The sequence below is a fragment of the Oncorhynchus masou genome, chromosome 9 (genome assembly GCF_036934945.1).
Source record: "Oncorhynchus masou masou isolate Uvic2021 chromosome 9, UVic_Omas_1.1, whole genome shotgun sequence".
Lineage (NCBI taxonomy): Eukaryota > Metazoa > Chordata > Actinopteri > Salmoniformes > Salmonidae > Oncorhynchus > Oncorhynchus masou.
In genome coordinates, this window is record NC_088220.1 from 48,261,509 (window position 1) to 48,280,296 (window position 18,788).

The following is an 18,788-nucleotide window of genomic DNA, read 5'->3' on the forward strand; positions in this document are numbered from 1 at the left end:
CCGTGTGTTAGCATAGCCGCATTCTCTTTAAAAGCGCGTCTAGTATATGTGTGGAATTAGGGCTGGGAACCGCTAGGGTCCTCGAGATACAATATCATGACACTTGGGTGCCAATACGATATGTATTGGGATCTTTCACTATTCTATATGTATTGCAATTCGATTCTGACGTTTTATTGCGACGTTCCAAACATATGGCTCATCAAATGTCTGCTGCAGAGGGACAAGGCATGAGAAAACGAGTTTTGGTCAGTCATGGGAATTTAAAGTGTTGAAAACTAATTGGCTCCCTATTTTAAAAAGATGGAGAACAAGCTACGAAGGGAAATACTGCCATTTTGGTGTGCAGGTAGAGCAAAGTAGCACAAAAATAATATTTTAATGTTGTCAGAACGAAATGATATGTCATCCAGAAAAAACAAACTGATATGTAACTAAGGATTATTTTCCCCCAATCACTATGTGGAATGCTCAAAAATGCGGAATGTTTTTTTGAAAGCATGCAGGCTAGATTATATTAGGGAAACGGACACAGTAACAGATGTTGAATCCTGAGGAATGCATATTTAAGTGTACGGTTACCATGACGTCTTTGATGAATGTAGTGTAATTTAAAACACGTTGTATTGCGCGTTTTAAAGCAGTAGGACATGTGGTTGTTCATCTTTTCACGCCTGAGTTCCAAATATGTCGTAACGGTCGCCCGAGCGTGTGTTATTTGTTTTCATGCACGTGATGTCAGAATGCACTCACTGTTCCAAAATGTGATTGTTACGCAACATGACAGTTAACACGCGCTGCCTTCCAACCACGAAACGCTGCCTGCTAATTATCTATAGGCTATGTTTCCACTTGTCAATTTCAAATTATTTTCTAACAGTAGTTTGAATTGAGGTGTGTTCCGCCTCCTCATTAATTCACATAGAAGTAGCCCATTTCACTGTTGCGGACAATTTATGTTTGAGGCTTTACTGAGCCAGACAAACTTCTCGCTTGAAGAAGAGCCCAAGTACTTCCCCAGTGTTTCCGCAGATCAAGTGTGCGGACATTTGCGCAGTCTTGCATACACTTTTCCCACCTGGCACATTTTCTGGCTGGAGCTTGCATTGCATTCATTGTTGTTTTCCTTGCAAATAATATTGGACGTTTGCGTTCCTATCAAAGTAAGTGCCTTATTTTCTGTATATCGTGTTGGAGTTTCTACTGTAGCTTACTGTATGTATATATGGAGCGTCATGTATTTACCGTTTTATTCATGTTTTCAAGTACTGGTGACAAATCATGCATTCCGATTATTGCATAGATTGAAATGGACACCTGTGATGTAAATGTACTTTTTTGAGGGTTGTACTGATTATGATGAGCTAATGCTAAGCTATTTTCCAGCCATTTGTGGCGCCATGTTTGTTGACAATATACAAAGCATTCTTGGTGTCACATAAAACGTCTGTCAGACCAAAGATGTTATTACAAAATGCGGTCAAGGAATGGTTCACTCGTTTAAAAAAAAATAAACCTCCGGAAGGGAATGAAAGGTAGTGAATGATGGTAGATGACACACCCCCTTCAACATCTGTACTAAAAAACAGACCCAACTCATCTTGTAACCTCTTAACTTTTGTTGACGCGAACAAACAAACATGGCGGCGCGCACACATTACCCGTCGTCGGATTGCTCTCCATTTTTCTAAGGTATTTTACTACATTTTTTTTCAATCAATGGTGAGCTCACCCGTGATGTGATGAATTGTAAATAGTAGGTAATTGCTATTAGCTAATTAATATTGTGGTTTCTGTCTGCTGAGAATTATCTAAATATGACCGCTTGTGTTAAGTCAATATTTCCTCAGTTGGCGCTAGGACTAATATAGCCTACATTTTATGGTTTGGATGATTGTGTTATGCTGTCACTACCTTTTTATTTATTTACCCCTTTTTTCTCCACAATTTCGTGGTGTCCAATTGGTAGTTAGTCTTGTATCTTCGCTGCAAGTCCCGCATGTACTTGGGAGAGGCGAAGGTCGAGAGCCGTGCTCCGTCCAAAACACAACCCAACCAAGTTGCGCTGCTTTTTGACACAATGCCCACTTAACCCGGAAGCCAGCCTCACCAATGTGTCAGAGGAAACACCGTACTCCTGGCGACCGGAGTTGCTAGTGGACGATGGGACAAGGATATCCCTGCCGGCCAAACCCTCCCCTAACCCGGACGACGCTGGGCCAATTGTGCGCAGCCCCATGGGTCTCCCGGTTGCGGCCAGCAGTGACAGAGCCAGGACTCGAACCCAGAATCTCTAGCTACTTAGACCACTGTGCCACTCGGGAGGCCCTTTGCTGTCGCTACTTCTGTGAATGTCTGAACACTGCATCCAGAAATAAACTGTTCACATTGAGGACCTAATGTTGTAAAGTTTCAGTGAAACAGCTGTGGCCAGCTCAAATGCTGACTGTTGCGTCAATCAAAACTGGACTTTCTAATCACACCGGTTTAAGTGTACACTGCAGGGACCACTGTAGAATGATCACACCCGTTTGTTGGTACGTGTCAAGCCTTCTCACACAGAGATATCGAGGAGGCTAGCTGGGAGAAGAGAGTCAAGGGACACAGCAGAAATATCGGAGAGATTCAAGGGTTAGAGGAGAGATGTGAGAGATGGATGGAAAGAGAGCAGGAGAGATGGAGGGCCAGAGGATGACTCAGAGATCGGAGAGGAGGCGGGGTCAAGGACTGCTGGGCCTCTGTTGGAGCAGCATCTCTGTGATGGTGCATCACTCTAAAAGCCTCGGTCAATCTCTCCTATCTGATTTACCACGGAGTCCTTGGTCTGTCAGGCTCTGCTCTCTCCTCGTGTTAAAATGCATTCTTTCTCTCTCCCTCACACACACTGAATTCCCCCCTGTGCTCCCGTGCTTTCTCAATGTCCATTACTTTCCTTTACAGGCTCTTCTCTGACTGCAGTCCTACTAGGCTCCTAACTTACTGCGTTCTTCTTTCTCGTTCCCTCCGGCTATTTTCATTTTTTTCCTAGTCTTCTGTTATACTGACCTTCCCCTCTCTTCCCCTCTTGTTTCCGCTGTTTCTCTGCCCTTTCTACACTGTCATCATTTTTCTGTTGGCTCCTTTACCCTCTCTCTCTCTCTCTCTTATTCCCCACGCTCTCCCCTCTCTCCCCCTAGAGATTTGAACAAAGGTGATACTGATACCCGAGTGCAAGTGGGAGGCTAACCACTTTTCCTCTAGTGTGTGTCTGCATGCATGCTTGTGAGATTCCTCTTCCCCTACCTGTAGTGACAAGGAAACATTTTGTGATTGACATATTGCGGAGTGGATGATAGGACATCTATTCATCGCTCAGGTTATGTGTTGTGAATGCTCACCGCCTCACGCCTACATCATAACTCTTTCTGTGTGTCTAGGGTTGTCATGGAAACCGACAGCACAGCAATCCAGCATGAGCGGAGTGTTGTATACATACTTTCCCCCCCTCGCTGTATGTATTTGATCCCCTGCTGATTTTGTACGTTTGCCCACTGACAAAGAAATGATCAGTCTATAATTTTAATGGTAGGTTTATTTGAACAGTGATAGACAAAATAACAACAACAAAAATCCAGAAAGACGCATGTCAAAAATGTTATGATAAATGTTATGAATAAAATGATTTGCATTTTAATGAGGGAAATAAGTATTTGACCCCTCTGCAACACATGATTTAGTACTTGGTGGTAAAAACCTTTTTGGCAATCACAGAGGTCAGACTTTTCTTGTAGTTGGCCACCGGGTTTGCACACATCTCAGGAGGGATTTTGTCCCACTCCTCTTTGCAGATCTTCTCCAAGTCATTAAGGTTAAGAGGCTGACGTTTGGCAACTCGAACCTTCAGCTCCCTCCACAGATTTTCTATGAGATTATGGTCTGGAGACTGGCTAGGCCACTCCAGGACCTTAATGTGCCTGTTCTTGAGCCACTCCTTTGTTGCCTTGGCCGTGTGTTTTGGGTCATGCTGGAATACCCATCCACGACCCATTTTCAATGCCCTCGCTGAGGGAAGGAGGTCCTCACCCAAGATTTGACGGTACATGGCCCCGTCCATCGTCCCTTTGATGCGGTGAAGTTGTTCTGTCCCCTTAGCAGAAAAACACCCCCAAAGCATAATGTTTCCACCTCCATGTTTGATGGTGGGGATGGTGTTCTTGGGGTCATAGGCAGCATTCCTCATCCTCCAAACACAGCGAGTGGAGTTGATGCCAGAGAGATCCATTTTCGTCTCATCTGACCACAACACTTTCACCCACTTGTCCTCTGAATCATTCAGATGTTCATTGGCAAACTTCTGACGGGCATGTATATGTGCTTTCTTGAGCAGGGGGACCTTGCGGGTGCTGCAGGATTTCAGTTCTTCACGGCGTAGTGTGTTACCAATTGTTTTCTTGGTGAATATCGTCTCAGCTGCCTTGAGATCATTGACAAGATCCTCCCGTGTAGTTCTGGCCTGATTCTTCACCGTTCTTATGATCATTGCAACTCCACAAGGTGAGATCTTGCATGAAGCCCCAAGCCGAGGGAGATTGACAGTTCTTTTGCGTTTCTTCCAGTTGTGAATAATCACACCAACTGTTGTCACCTTCTAACCAAGCTGTTTGGCGATGGTTTTGTAGCCCATTCCAGCCTTGTGTAGGTCTACAATCTTGTCCCTGACATCCTTGGAGAGGTCTTTGGTCTTGGCCATGTTGGAAAGTTTGGAATGTGATTGATTGCTTCTGTGGACAGGTGTCTTTTATACAGGTAACAAACTGAGATTAGGAGCACTCCCTTTAAGAGTGTGCTCCTAATCTCAGCTCGTTACCTGTATAAAAGACACCTGGGAGCAAGAAATCTTTCTGATTAAGATGGGGTCAAATACTTATTTCCCTCCATTTAAAATGCAAATCAATTTATAACATTTTTGACGTGTTTTTCTGGATTTTTGTTGTTGTTATTCTGTCCTACCATTAAAAATATAGATTGCCCACTGACAAAGAAATTATCAAATGTACAAAATCAGCAGGGGATCAAATACTTTCCCCCTCACTGTACACACACACACACACACACAACACAGCATTCCCCAACCTAACCCACCCTGAGATGCTCAAGGGAGATGGTGGTGGTGCCCCTTACCACAAATCTAGGATCAGATAGATTTACCCACCCCCAACTCCATTTCCAACCTTGAAGTGGGTAAGGGCTTCCATCTACTCATTGAAATTCAGCTATTAGCTTTCACCCACATTTCATGTGATTAGTCCGGTACTTCTCACAGCAGTAGCCCCCACCATACTGTAGACAGCACAGTGCCACGAGTCACACACTGGAGAGACATCCAGCAGAGGTAGGAGTTCTCTCATGCAGGTCTGATCAACCCTCCTATTTCCATTCAAATAGAGTTGGGGGGAGGTAGAGCAGAGGGAATAGGAGGAAGAAAAGGATGAAAGCGTGGCAATCCCACCTCCCTGTGTTTTAGTATGAATGGGGCTGCCCTCCCCTCTCTGCAGGGGGTCCCTCCCTGCCTGTAGCACACTTTCGGGCTTAATAGGGAAGGTTGCTCGATAGTGGTGCTATTAGAGAAAGAAACCGTTTTAGATGCACACAATTTATTTTAACACGCCTAGCACTGTCTCTCTCTAGTTGATAAAGGTTTGATGCAGGGCAGTGTTCCTTATTGCCGGTTCTGAAGAGGGATGTGCACTTGCTTTGAACCAACCCCTTTATAACCGACCACCTTTGTCATGGTTGACTTTTCGATGCATTCTTTAATGGTGTTGGGAACATAGAAATATAATCTAGATTATATTTCTATGGTTGGGAATCAGGGAAATGAGTGGTGGTTGTGCAGAAATGAGGGATGTGCATTTGAAATGTCCCCCCCCCCCCCCCCCCCCCGGATATATCCGGATAGTAGAATGTTTGTTTTATTTATTTAATATCTTCAATCAAGGCTGGCTCTTTTTTCAGCTTGAGAGTGGGGGAGGGGACGAGAGAGGAGCAGGGGCCTTGTGTGTGTGTGACAGTCTGTGTGTGGCATGGTGAGAGAGAAAGTAGGCAAACTGACTCGTGCTAGTTAGACAAACTTGTTGCTGGAGTCTGATATCTATCATGCCATCTGGCGGTGCCGGTCTTGACTGCATCAAGTCGTTGTGAAGAAGTTAGCTAGCTACAGTAGCTAGCTAGTCAGAGTAGCAAGGCTAATCGAGGCTATTTTGCTGCGATCCCTGTCCTTGTCTACAACTCCATTCATATGAATGAAACTGTCGACCTGTTGGTTGATCATTGTAGCCTACTCCTTCTTATTTTGACAACTTTCTTCCGTAATTTTAATTAATTCCATTTTGCGTGGGTAAGAAATCTCCCACTTCACTTGCTACACACAGAACCTCTGCAGCGTCGCTATTATTGACCGACAATCACAAGCTACACACGTGTTAAACGTGTGTAGTAGTGTTGTCACGGTAACAGAATTTTGACTTTAATACCGATACCAGGTTTATTATCTTACTCGATAGATTTTAGCCAAAATGGCTAATACTCGATAGTATTAGCCAAAGTTACAGAATGGCACTTGATCCTCCTAGATAAACTCATTTGCTGCACTGTTCTATCATTAGGAGTCTTGAGTTCAATATCATTACATTTGAACAATTGTATGTAAATAATATTGAGACAGCCATTAATGAATCAATTATACAATCAATTTTACTTTGGTAAAAAACAATCTCACTACAAAACATAATGGTAATAATTTAAGGTAAATCTATTAATAAACTGGGTGAATCCAGATGTCGCCTAGGTCTATTCACAATAGAGGTGAATGCATATTATTCAATAGAAGAGTGTGCATGCATTGAGTTATTGAGGCTGTTTTAGCTGATTTCATGGGGCTACAGATTACAAACAATCCCTTCCATTTAGGACTTATTTTATTGGCTAGAGAACATTTATTTTGTTCTATTGATCAACAACATTTCCATATTAGTGTGTGCTGTCTCTAAGAAAGTAATGAGTAGGGCTGTTACGGTGACCGTATTGATGGCAGTCAAATCCGACGTTACTGTTTAGTCACGGTAATTAGGCTTCTCCAAGCTCTGACACTGCTCATGGTCATTAGTAGCCTACCAAACTTGCTATCTGCCTGGTACTCCGCACTCTATTGTCCCTCTAATCACTCCGCATCAATGCAAATGTCATCAAAAATCGAATCAAACACTTCATGAGAGCTCATGTTACGCAACATTTCTATTGGCTATGCAATTGCGTGAGAACTGGTTTGATGGCTTCTATTAAAAATAGGAGGATCACATCAGCTTTGTCGACCTCCAAAAGTCTGGTTCATCCTTGGGAGCAATTTCCAAACGCCTGAAGGTACCACATTCATCTGTCCAAACAATATCACGCAAGTATTAACACCATGGGACCACGCAGCCGTCATACCGCTCAGGAAGGAGACGCGTTCTCTTTCCCAGAGATGAACATAATTTGGTGCGAAAAGTGCAAATCAATCCCAGAACAACAGCAAAGGACCTTGTGAAGATGCTGGAGGAAACGGGTACAAATGTATCTATATCCACAGTCAAATGAGTCCTATATCAACATAACCTGAAAGGCTGCTCAGCAAGGAAGAAGCCACTGCTCCAAAACCGCCATAAAAAGTCAGACTAAGGTTCGCAACTGCACATGGGGACAAAAATCGTACTTTTTTGGAGAAATGTCCTCTCGTTTGATGAAACAAAAATAGAACTGTTTGGCCATAATGGCCATCGTTGTGTTTGGAAGAAAAAGGGGAGGCTTGCAAGCCGAAGAACACCATCCCAACCGTGAAGCACGGGGCTGGCAGCATGGTGTTGTGGGGGTGCTTTGATGCAGGAGGGACTGGTGCACTTAACAAAATAGATGGCATCATGAGGATGGAAAATGATGTGGATATATTGAAGCAATATGTCAAGACATCAGTCAGGAAGTTAAAGCTTGGTTGCAAATGGGTTTTCCAAATTGAGAATAACCCCAAGCATACTTCCAAAGTTGTGGCAAAATGGTTTAAGGACAACAAAGTCTTGGAGTGGCCATCACAAAGCCCTGACCTCAATCCAAAAGAAAATGTGTGGGCAGAACTGAAAAAGCATGTGCGAGCAAGGAGGCCTACAAACCTGACTCAGTTACACCAGCTGTCAGGAGGAATGGGACAAAATTCACCCAACTTATTGTGGGAAGCTTGTGGAAGGCTACTCGAAACGTTTGACCCAAGTGAAACAATTTAATGGAAATGCTATCAAATACTAATTGATTGTATGTAAACGTCTGACCCACTGGGAATGTGATGAAAGAAATAAAACCTGAAATAAATCATTCTCTCTACTATTATTCTGCCATTTCACATTCTTTAAAAAAAAAGTGGTGGTCCTAACTGACCCAAGACAGGAAATATTTACTAGGATTAAATGTCAAGAATTGTGAAAAACTGAGTTTAAATGTAGTTGGCTAAGGTGTATGTAAACTTCCGACTTGAACTGTATCTACAACAGGAGTGTAGCCTACCTGGCTGGCATGAAAATGAACCACAGGAAAAGAGTCCTCCCTTCGCTATTTAAGTGCATAGATTGTATTTTTGCCGCTGTTCTGAGACCGGTGCATGATAATGGTTCATTCTAAATCAATACTCATTTCACACATTATTTAGTATATGTAAAGACAGCAAGAATAGTCTGATGGGTGACAATATTACTTGTGAATGATGTATTATCGCTTGTGCAGTAAGGCAAGAAACAGCTTGCCTTTCTTTTTTTTTTTGCTACCTTTTTCAAATCATAGTCATGTAGCCAAGCCCGTAGACCTATTTGTTTCGATAGGGTTTGTATCACAAGTAAAGTGGCCAAATGACTTCTTAGAATTAGAGCCTAACTCGCGTAGTTAGGCTGTGTGTGAGTTTAAAGTTTGGGGGAAGATCATTTTCACCATAAACATGCACATTTTTATAATAAAGCGTTTACGTGCATGATCGCGTTTGTCGTCACTTTTGAGAACCGTGCAAATGCAACTGAAAATCACATCAAACACATCACCCAAACAGCCTATCATACTTTTAACTCACCTCACTGTGATCAATTTGAAGAAAGAAGTTCAACAGCGGGTTTAAACAGTGTAAAAGAAATGGACAGATCTTTCTACGGTGATTATTAATTCAAAACACCGATATGCATCTTAGAGTTTATGCATATGCATTGGCTTATGAGCCCAAGCCCCCCCAAAGGAATGAATAAAAGTTATGCTTGTTCCATTATACAATACATAGCCTACCGCATATTACGCATGGCAGAAAAACATCAAACAAAACTGATTTAAGATGTCTTTGATACATAATTGGTCTAGCCTTTGAGTGTGGACTGTTATTGTGCATACTGGATGGACTGGTTACCTTATGCTATGCTCCAAAATGTACATCCATGAGCCTGGGAGAGAACGTATAGCCCTAGGCCATGCTGTTGGTTCATTGATTATGCAGAGCGGCTTAGTTAGCCTACAAAATAATTAATTTGATTTTGAATAGTCTAGTAATAAGGAATTTGTTATATTTTCATAATTAATCGGGGGACACATTACCTTTAGCTATACCACACGAGACCGGGAGTATTTTGCATGACAGTAACCGGCGGACAAAATTTCATGACCGCCACAGCCCGAGTAATGTGCCAGTGGAATCAGATTTTGTGGCTGCGGAATCTAGTGGAAACCAGACAGGTGGCAAGGGAGATGAAGAAGTAGATTTTTTTGGGGGGTGAGGGAGGCAAAGTGAACTAATAACGTTTTTGGTGACAATCCGCTTTAAAATGAGCATATTTTGCTTAATGATTTGCATATTATTACAAACAAAAGCACTTAGGGGAGTGGATTCAGCTGTGAGCTAGCAAGGAAAGTTAGCCTACAATTAAAAATGGAAGCTACAGGTATAGTCTTGCAATGTAAAAGGGTTCTATCGTGTATGGACATTTGTTTTGCGAACAGTTTCAACATTTCTTAATTCCGTGTTGCGTTATTCAAGTGTGTTAACTTCTGTGCAGCATGAGTGGGGAGCTAACGAGGCAGCTCAGACAGCTCTAACATTGAATAAGTGGAGCAGGCAATTGCTATAAAGGGACTGCACTGAGTAGATGTAATCCTCTCAATCATGTGACAATACCGAATGTAACAAAAATGATAGTATCGAACAGGTTTTTGTTTTGAAAAAGTACAGAAGTTTCGGTATACCGTGCAACAGTAATGTAGGGGTGGCAGGTAGCCTGGTGGATAGGAGTGTTGGGCCTGTGTCCCAAAGGTTGCTGGATCGAATCCTCGAGCTGACAAGATTGAAATCTGTCATTCTGCCCCTGAGCAAGGCAGTTTAACTCACTGTTCCCCGGGCGCCGATGACTTGGATGTCGATTATGACAGCCCCCCGCACCTCTCTGATTCAAAGGGGCTGGGTTAAATGCGGAAGACACATTTCAGTTGAATGCATTCAGTTGTACAATTGACTAGGTATCCCCCTTTCCCTAATGTGTAGGCTACCGGAGCTTCTTTTTGGGGTGCACTCATAAAAACTGTTGTTTTATTCAAATGTTGAATGTGGTGGTCTATCCTTGTGGACTTATGTGGCAAAGCCTTGTCATTGTTAAATTAGTTCTGGGTTTTTTTTCTCTGAAAATGAATCCTCTCCCAAGAAATCAAAACACTTAGCGTACGTTCGGATTTTCAAATCGTTCCCATCCCGAGCAGAAATGAATTTGAATGACCATTCCCATCCCTAGCAGAAATTAATTTGAATAACCGTTCCCATCCCGAGCTGCAATGAATTTGAATAACTGTTTCCATCCCGAGCTGCAATGAATTTGAATAACCGTTCCCATCCCGAGCAGAAATGAATTTGAATGACTGCAATGAATTTTCCCATCCCGAGCTGCAATGAATTTGAATGACCGTTCCATCCCGAGCTGCAATGAATTTGAATGACCGTTCCATCCCGAGCTGCAATGAATTTGAATAACCGTTCCCATCCCGAGCTGCAATGAATTTGAATAACCGTTCCATCCCGAGCTGAAATGAATTTGAATGACCGTTCCCATCCCGAGCTGAAATGAATTTGAATGACCGTTCCCATCCCGAGCTGCAATGAATTTGAATGACCGTTCCCATCCCGAGCTGCAATGAATTTGAATAACTGTTTCCATCCCGAGCTGAAATGAATTTGAATAACCGTTTCCATCCCTAGCAGAAATGAATTTGAATAACCGTTCCCATCCCGAGCAGCAATGAATTTGAATGACCGCCCATCCCGAGCTGCAATGAATTTGAATGACCGTTCCCATCCCGAGCTGAAATGAATTTGAATGACCGTTCCCATCCCGAGCTGCAATGAATTTGAATAACTGTTCCCATCCCGAGCTGAAATGAATTTGAATGACCGTTCCCATCCCGAGCTGCAATGAATTTGAATAACCGTTTCCATCCCGAGCTGAAATGAATTTGAATGACCGTTCCCATCCCGAGCTGAAATTAATTTGAATGATCGTTCCCATCCCGAGCTGCAATGAATTTGAATAACTGTTCCCATCCCGAGCTGAAATGAATTTGAATAACCGTTCCCATCCCGAGCAGAAATGAATTTGAAGCCATCCCGAGCAGAAATGAATTTGAATAACCGTTCCATCCCGAGCTGAAATGAATTTGAACGTTCCCATCCCAAGCTGCAATGAATTTGAATCCCATCCCGAGCAGAAATGAATTTGAATGACCGTTCCCATCCCGAGCAGAAATGAATTTGAATGACCGTTCCCATCCCGAGCAGAAATGAATTTGAATGACCGTTCCCATCCCGAGCAGAAATGAATTTGAATGACCGTTCCCATCCCGAGCTGAAATGAATTTGAATAACTGTTCCCATCCCGAGCTGAAATGAATTTGAATAACTGTTCCCGAGCTGAAATGAATTTGAATGACCGTTCCCATCCCGAGCTGAAATTAATTCATATAATACAATGGCAGTGGTATCACACAACAGGGTAAAGAACTGCGTACATTGTACAGGCCACGTCAGCCAGGGTATGATTATACCAACACATCGATGTGTCTTACAGGGCTTTCACACTAAATTGGTTTGGAGCGTCCCCCCCCCCCCCAACTCGGGCACTTTTACCCCCTTAGTTCCGTTCGTTTGGACTGGTGTCCACTCGAGAGCGCACTAAACAACGCACCATGGTTTGTTCAAAAAGGGTGGTCTCGGCCCGATTCCATTCGTACCGTGGTTAGAATCACTGCTGGTAAGAACACAGTCCAGGCCAAACACCGGGAAAATGAAATGTACTGTACTGTAATTTGATATTATCATGCAGAATCTCTATTAATATTATTGATTAGGGAAGATGGGGGCTATATCCCAGGTTATAAGCTACTGAATATAGCTACTATTGTGCCGTTTTTATCGAAAGTAATATGACGCTTGGGATACACGTGCTATGCTTCTTGATAATCGGAGGGATTTAATGTGAGCATTGTCCCTCCGATAAACAAATGACTTGCATTAGAGGGGGGGGATACAATAACAAATAATGGAACTCGGATTCGAACTACAGCTCAGAACTGTGTGAAAACGCCCTTACAGTTGCATTGACAAACCCATTAGATGACTGGAACGGCTCCTCTTCAAACTGGTTGGAATATGGAACGACTTAAGTAGCACTTTAATAGCCCTCGCACGCAACACACGGCAAACTTTCTCAAATATTAATGCAGCCGGAGTTTGGAGTAATCCATTTCAATCGCAACACAATGTGTATGACAGGCGGGCGGGAGGAAGCCCGCTCGTTGCTTCTCTCCTCTGTAGCTCACCATGGAGCAGAGCGCCACTGGATCAACCACTAATGGTATGTAAAAAGTACGATTTTTGCATGTCCTCTTTGAAACGCGCCTGGTTTCTAATTCGGGCCGGTCCCAGTCACACTGTGTTCAGCGTGCTGAGAGAGATTTTTAATTACCCTGCTCTTCTGTGGGAGATGATGATGATGATTACTGAGCTCTCCCTAGCTCTAACATGCAGGGACATAACTGACCGTGTTCACTGAGCCTACTGTACAGCCGTATACAGCAAGGCACACACGTACATATTACACAGTACACACACAGGCAGGTGGAAACGCGCTCATTCGCACACACACACTCTTGGAAGCATAGCTGGAACCAAGAAGCCCAGTCATCATACTCATAAGTCAAGAACATGCACTCAATTTCCTGATAGATCCAGCTCTACTACACACACACACACACACACACACACACACACACACACACACACACACACACTCTCGCTCTCCCTCTGCACTGGGCATGACTTTCTTTTCTCTTTTGTTTGATGGTCATTCTGTCTGGCAGGCACTGCAACCACAGAGAAGGACTCCAGTACTAAATATACAGCTGATGTCCTATTTTTTTTAAATGCACACATACGAGGCTAAATGGAGTGTCTTCATTTCTTTGTGTTTATTATAATGGAATGTAGGCTAGGCTATTAGCCTACATGCCTGTAAGCCCCGTGGCCTAGGTGTTGCGTTTATACATTTCAACCCTAATAGGCTTACCAGTGACCCTACTCCATGGGCTGAACTGTTAGCCACGGCTGGAAAGTTTTCACTCTTCTTTTGATTTTGGAAGTTGGGGGAGGTCTAAACTGTAAATCCATGCTGACTCTGCAGGCTATATTCAGGACTGGCCCTTGGCTCTGGATACTATACTCTCCAGTAGTTTAGTCGATACACACACACTCATGGCACGCGCGCGGACACACACACACACACACACACAATGTCTCTCCCCACCCCCACACACGCATTTACTAAGAGATTGTAGTGCTGTGCGTTGTGGAGTAAGTGGACCTGAATTGATCAGTATTGATTGGCACTGTATTGTCAGACGGTAATGGGCCTCCCCCTCAGGACATTTTAGCAGTGTCTGACCCCCCCCCTCCACTCCCCTCCCCTCCATCTCAGCCCAATCAACCTCACTAGAGTTGGGCGATATTACAATAGTATCGTATAGCCATCACGATGTGATGGCCTATTTGAACTTGACTGGAGCCGCGCAGCAATGAAGGGAGTGGTACAGCATACAAGCGACATTCAGAGTCATTTGCCTATTCCTATTTGCTATATAGCCTATTTGTTTCAATAAATATGTTAAAGAAAGCAAGGGAGGAATGTAGGCCAGACAGTTAAGCTGGGACGATACCAGAATTGCGATACACGTAAGTATCGTGGAAAGGAAACAAAACACAACGCGGATTTAACTTCTTTAGGAAAACGGCCCTAATGTTGGAAACAAACATTCATTATGTTGTCATCCAGAGTCACATTTATGTATTTCCTAAGCTATAGCACACACTATTTTACACACAGCGGGTTTTTAAGGGGTTTGAACGATTTACGTCTGCTTTGTGTGTTCATTTTTGAAAGAATATCGCAATAATGGGTATCGGCCCGACTAGACCGAGCGGAGAATTCCAACAAAGCCGTGCAAAATGTCCATTCTCTTTCGGAAGACCTGTAGCCTTCACATAAAGCTTGTTGTTTTTGTCAGCCAATCAGAGTGACACTACAGTCAAAGAAGCTACACGTGTAGCAAGTGAAGTGAGAGATCACTAATACACTGCAAGATTAACAAAGAAACATGACGGAATTAAACGTTGGGAAAGTGAGAGACGAGCATCCAACCGGTTGGCAATTGTTTGGAGTTGGGGGGAATGCACAACCTATGTAGACAATTGAGTCTACATGCTATCTAAGCTAACGTAGCCAGCTATCTAAGCTACTAGGACTTAATGGAGGGTAAATTAATTTGAAGTAAATCACTTTTTGACAGCATCCTTTTTGATTTGAACAAAACCTTCCATACATGCCCATGGAATTAGTGGCCAGGAAGGGATTTATTTGGACCTGAATGCCAAAACATTGAAGAGATAAAGGTGCTCTAAGTTGACCCGTTTTGCATACTCCACCATACCATGAGACATCCATGCCTTCATCACTGGGGGCATATGTTTTGTTAATTTTAGTTTTAAACCTTTTTTTAATGTCAATTATCAAGATTCGGACCCCTTGACTTTTTCCACATTTTATGTTACATTCTTATTCTAAAATGGATTTAAAAAATAATAATTCTCATCAATCTACACAATACCCCATAAAGACAAAAGTAAAAACAGGTGATTAGAAATGTTTGCAAATGTATTAAAAATGCAGAGGCTATGAGACTCAAAATGAGACTCAAAATTGAGTTCAGGTGCATCCGGTTTCCATTGATCATCCTTGATGTTTCTACAACTTGATTGGAGTACACCTGTGGTAAATTAAATTGATTGGACATGATTTGAAAAGACACACACCTGTCTGTATAAGGTCCCACAGTTGGCAGTGCATGTCAGAGCAAAAACAATGTAATGAGGTTGAAGGAATTGTCTGTAGAGCTCCGAGACAGAGTTGTGTCAAGGCACAGATCTGGGGAAGGGTACCAAAAATGTCTGCAGCATTGAAGGTCCCGAACAACACCGTGGCCTCCATCATTCTTAAATGGATAACGTTTGGAACCACCAAGACTCTTCCTAGAGCTGGCCACCCGGGACAAACTGAGCAATCAGGGGAGAAGGGGCTTTGTCAGGAAGGTGACCAAGAACCCGATGGACACTCTGACAGAGCTCCAGAGTTCCTCTATGGAGATGGGAGAACCTTCCAGAAGGACAACCATCTCTACAGCACTCCACCAATCAGGCCTTTATGGTAGAGTGGCCAGACAAAAGCCACTCCTCAGTAAAAGGCACATGACAGCACTCTTGGAGTTTTCCAATAGGCAACTAAAGGACTCTGACCATGAGAAACAAGATTCTCTGGTCTGATGAAACGACCCTAAGCACACAGCCAAGACAATGCAGTCGTGCCTTCGGGACAGGTGTGCCAAGCTTGTAGCTGTAATCGCTGCCAAAGTTGCTTCAACAAAGTACTGAGTAAAGGCTCTGAATACTTATGTAAATGTGATATTTCAGTTTGATTTTTTTATACATTTGCAGAAAGTTTTAAAAACCTGTTTTGCTTTGTCATTATGGGGTATTGTGTATATATTGAGGGGGAAATGATTTGATCAATTTTAGATTAAGTTTTAGATTAAGTGCCAACATACTGAAGCTGCCTCTGCCAGGAAGGATATTAGAAAATATTTGCCTCCCAAGCAGGCTCTGCCCATTTTAAACATCTTTTGTCATGATTTGTCCAGTTGTGAATGTGATTTCACTCTATAGCCTAATGGTGGTTATAGTAGGGTTTTGTTTTCCCGCCCAATTATATTTTTTAGAGGGGTTGGCCAGTAGTGGCGATACCATTTGTATATCACAGTGTTTTATGAGTACATAATCACGATAGGACAAAAGTTGACATCGCCCAACCGTAAACCTCACCCGCTCACCCCGTCCTCCCCCTGCCCTCCCCCATATTTGATCACCCCACCCTCTTGCATACCCTTTCACATCACTCACTCCGGTTCTGAGCAACCCAACACCATTTTTTTATTTATATTATTGAGCCTACATCAACCCCGCTCCTCATCCCACTGTAGCCGACCCTCGGCTTGCCCTACAACCTCCATCGACACACACCGACCTCCCACGCACTGGCACTAGCACCCTGAGTGCAGTCGTCCCCTGGCTCACCCTGCCGCCGTCGTTTTGTTCAGAACATTCCGGTGCACAGGAAGAGGAAATTGGGAAGTACGGAGGGGAAGGGCATTGGCACGGTGGGGGGAGGTCAAGGATACAGAGTCATCAAGGACGAGGTTGAGGGTCAGTGAGAGAAATATGGACGTATAGCGACATGGGAAGAAAAGGGGGAAAGATAGAAGAAAAAAATGAGCGAGAGAGAGGACTAAAGGTGTCTGCATGCTTCCCTGCCAAAACAGTTCGGAAGAGTTTGTGCATATATTATAGGGACACTTTGTGACAGTTTTGTTCATTTTTCGACTTTAGTAGGTTTTTTTTCTCTACTGTTCGGGGCACACCATTTATTTTCTCTCTCGACAAGCCAAAGTCTGAGTCTACGCGTAGGGATTCTTCAATGAAGTCTTTGTCATTCAACGAGAGGGACGACTTGTGTTCATGCCCATTTCTTGAATTGAGAAACTGCACCAAACAGCTTAGTTAGATGTAAAATTGCGCGACCAAATGGACACAGTAGTATTGCTGCTTTTTTTTCTCGTTTTCCAAGCGAAGGTCTTTAAGGGAATATACAGACACATTTGTTCGGTTCGGCCTAGCTGAGTTCGGCTAGGTGCCAGCCGAACTGAAGCATGTTGATGCCTTAAGAGGAAGAGAGCGGGAGAAAGAAAGAGATGAGGGGGGGGGGCAGAAAGAGGGAGAGAAATGCCAGAGGATGCTGCCGGATTTATCTGTTCAATAAAAGTTTTGTTTTACTTCAGTATAACGTCTGACATGTATAGTGTCGTAGCCACATGAAAAGAGGTAAATGAACAGAGGCTTTATGTCTGAGTGGTTTTATCCGTGGAGGATCAGAAGATCTTAATTGTTTGCTCGATTTTGGGTGCTAACATAGGAATGTTGTAGAGATAACTGGTGAGTTTGTGTATTTAGGAGACTATGGTGTGTGCCACTGAGTGATTGGATGTAGGCCTCGTGTGTGTGTGTGTGTGTGTGTGTGTGTGTGTGTGTGTGTTTGCGTGTGCGTGTGCGTGTGTGTGTGTAAGACACAGACAGAGCCCCTGGCATCCACGTCTCCTCATCACACAATAGACTCACTGCTGGACTGATGAGCCTGTAACTGACAGCAGACACACACACACACACACACACACACACACTTCTCTCTCTCTCACACTCACTCACTTACACAGACACACACACACACACACACACTCTCTCTCTCTCTCTCTCTCTCACACTCACTCACTTACACACACACAGACACACACACACACACACACACACTTCTCGTTCTCTCGCTCTCTTTCTCGCTCTCACATGCACACTGTACCCACTCAACTCCTCACACAGAGCTCAGTCAGCCTACTTGGAATGTTATTACCGGTTAACAAATAAACATTATGAATCTCCTAAAGTAAAGTAGCAAAATTAATGTTTTGCGGTGTGTTTCTCTCTTTTGGCCTAGATCTTCCCAATTGTGGCAGTGTAGTTTTCCTCTGGCTACCTGGAGGCTTTGTTCGGGCTCTCTGATGTTTCACTCAAAATGTCACCCGTTAAAGTTTTAAACAACTGGTAGTTGTCTCTTCGGTTCCCTAATAGCAGAGAACAGTGGTTCTAACTTCTTACCTTGTGTTCCTCTTGTGTTTCAGGCAGCAGAGCTGTGACCCACTTCCCCTGTCCCCGCCTCACTGATCCCCTGATGCCCTGTGAGTCAACACACACACGGACCACGCCCGATTCACCTGCACAGCTGACGCCAGGAGGAGGTAGGCTAAATGAGTAACAACAAATGTGTGTGTGCACGTATGTGTTAGTAACACTGTTATTTTACCGCAGGAGGGCAATACGTGGTTGGCTGTAAAAGGGAAGGAAGTCACAGAAAGTGTGTTGCAGGATTTGTGTCCCCATCTACAGATTTATATTGCCTTCAGATGACAGCTTGAAAGACCTGGTTCAATACTCAGTGAATCTCTCCACCTCCCACCAGTAGAGTTTGGGGTTTCATTTGCATAGTCGACACGGGACTGTTTTTGAT

At 43.5% G+C, this 18,788-nt stretch overlaps 1 protein-coding gene across 2 annotated transcripts in view; it reads left to right on the forward strand.

Moving 5' to 3' along the window:
• Positions 1 to 18,788, forward strand: part of LOC135546090 (signal-induced proliferation-associated 1-like protein 3) — a 98,430-nt gene that overhangs the window by 30,122 nt on the left and 49,520 nt on the right. For both annotated transcript variants that reach the window (XM_064974235.1, XM_064974236.1), the window contains exon 2: positions 18,403 to 18,519. The gene's annotated coding sequence lies outside the window, so the exon portion shown is untranslated. The remainder of the gene's footprint in view (positions 1 to 18,402; positions 18,520 to 18,788) is intronic.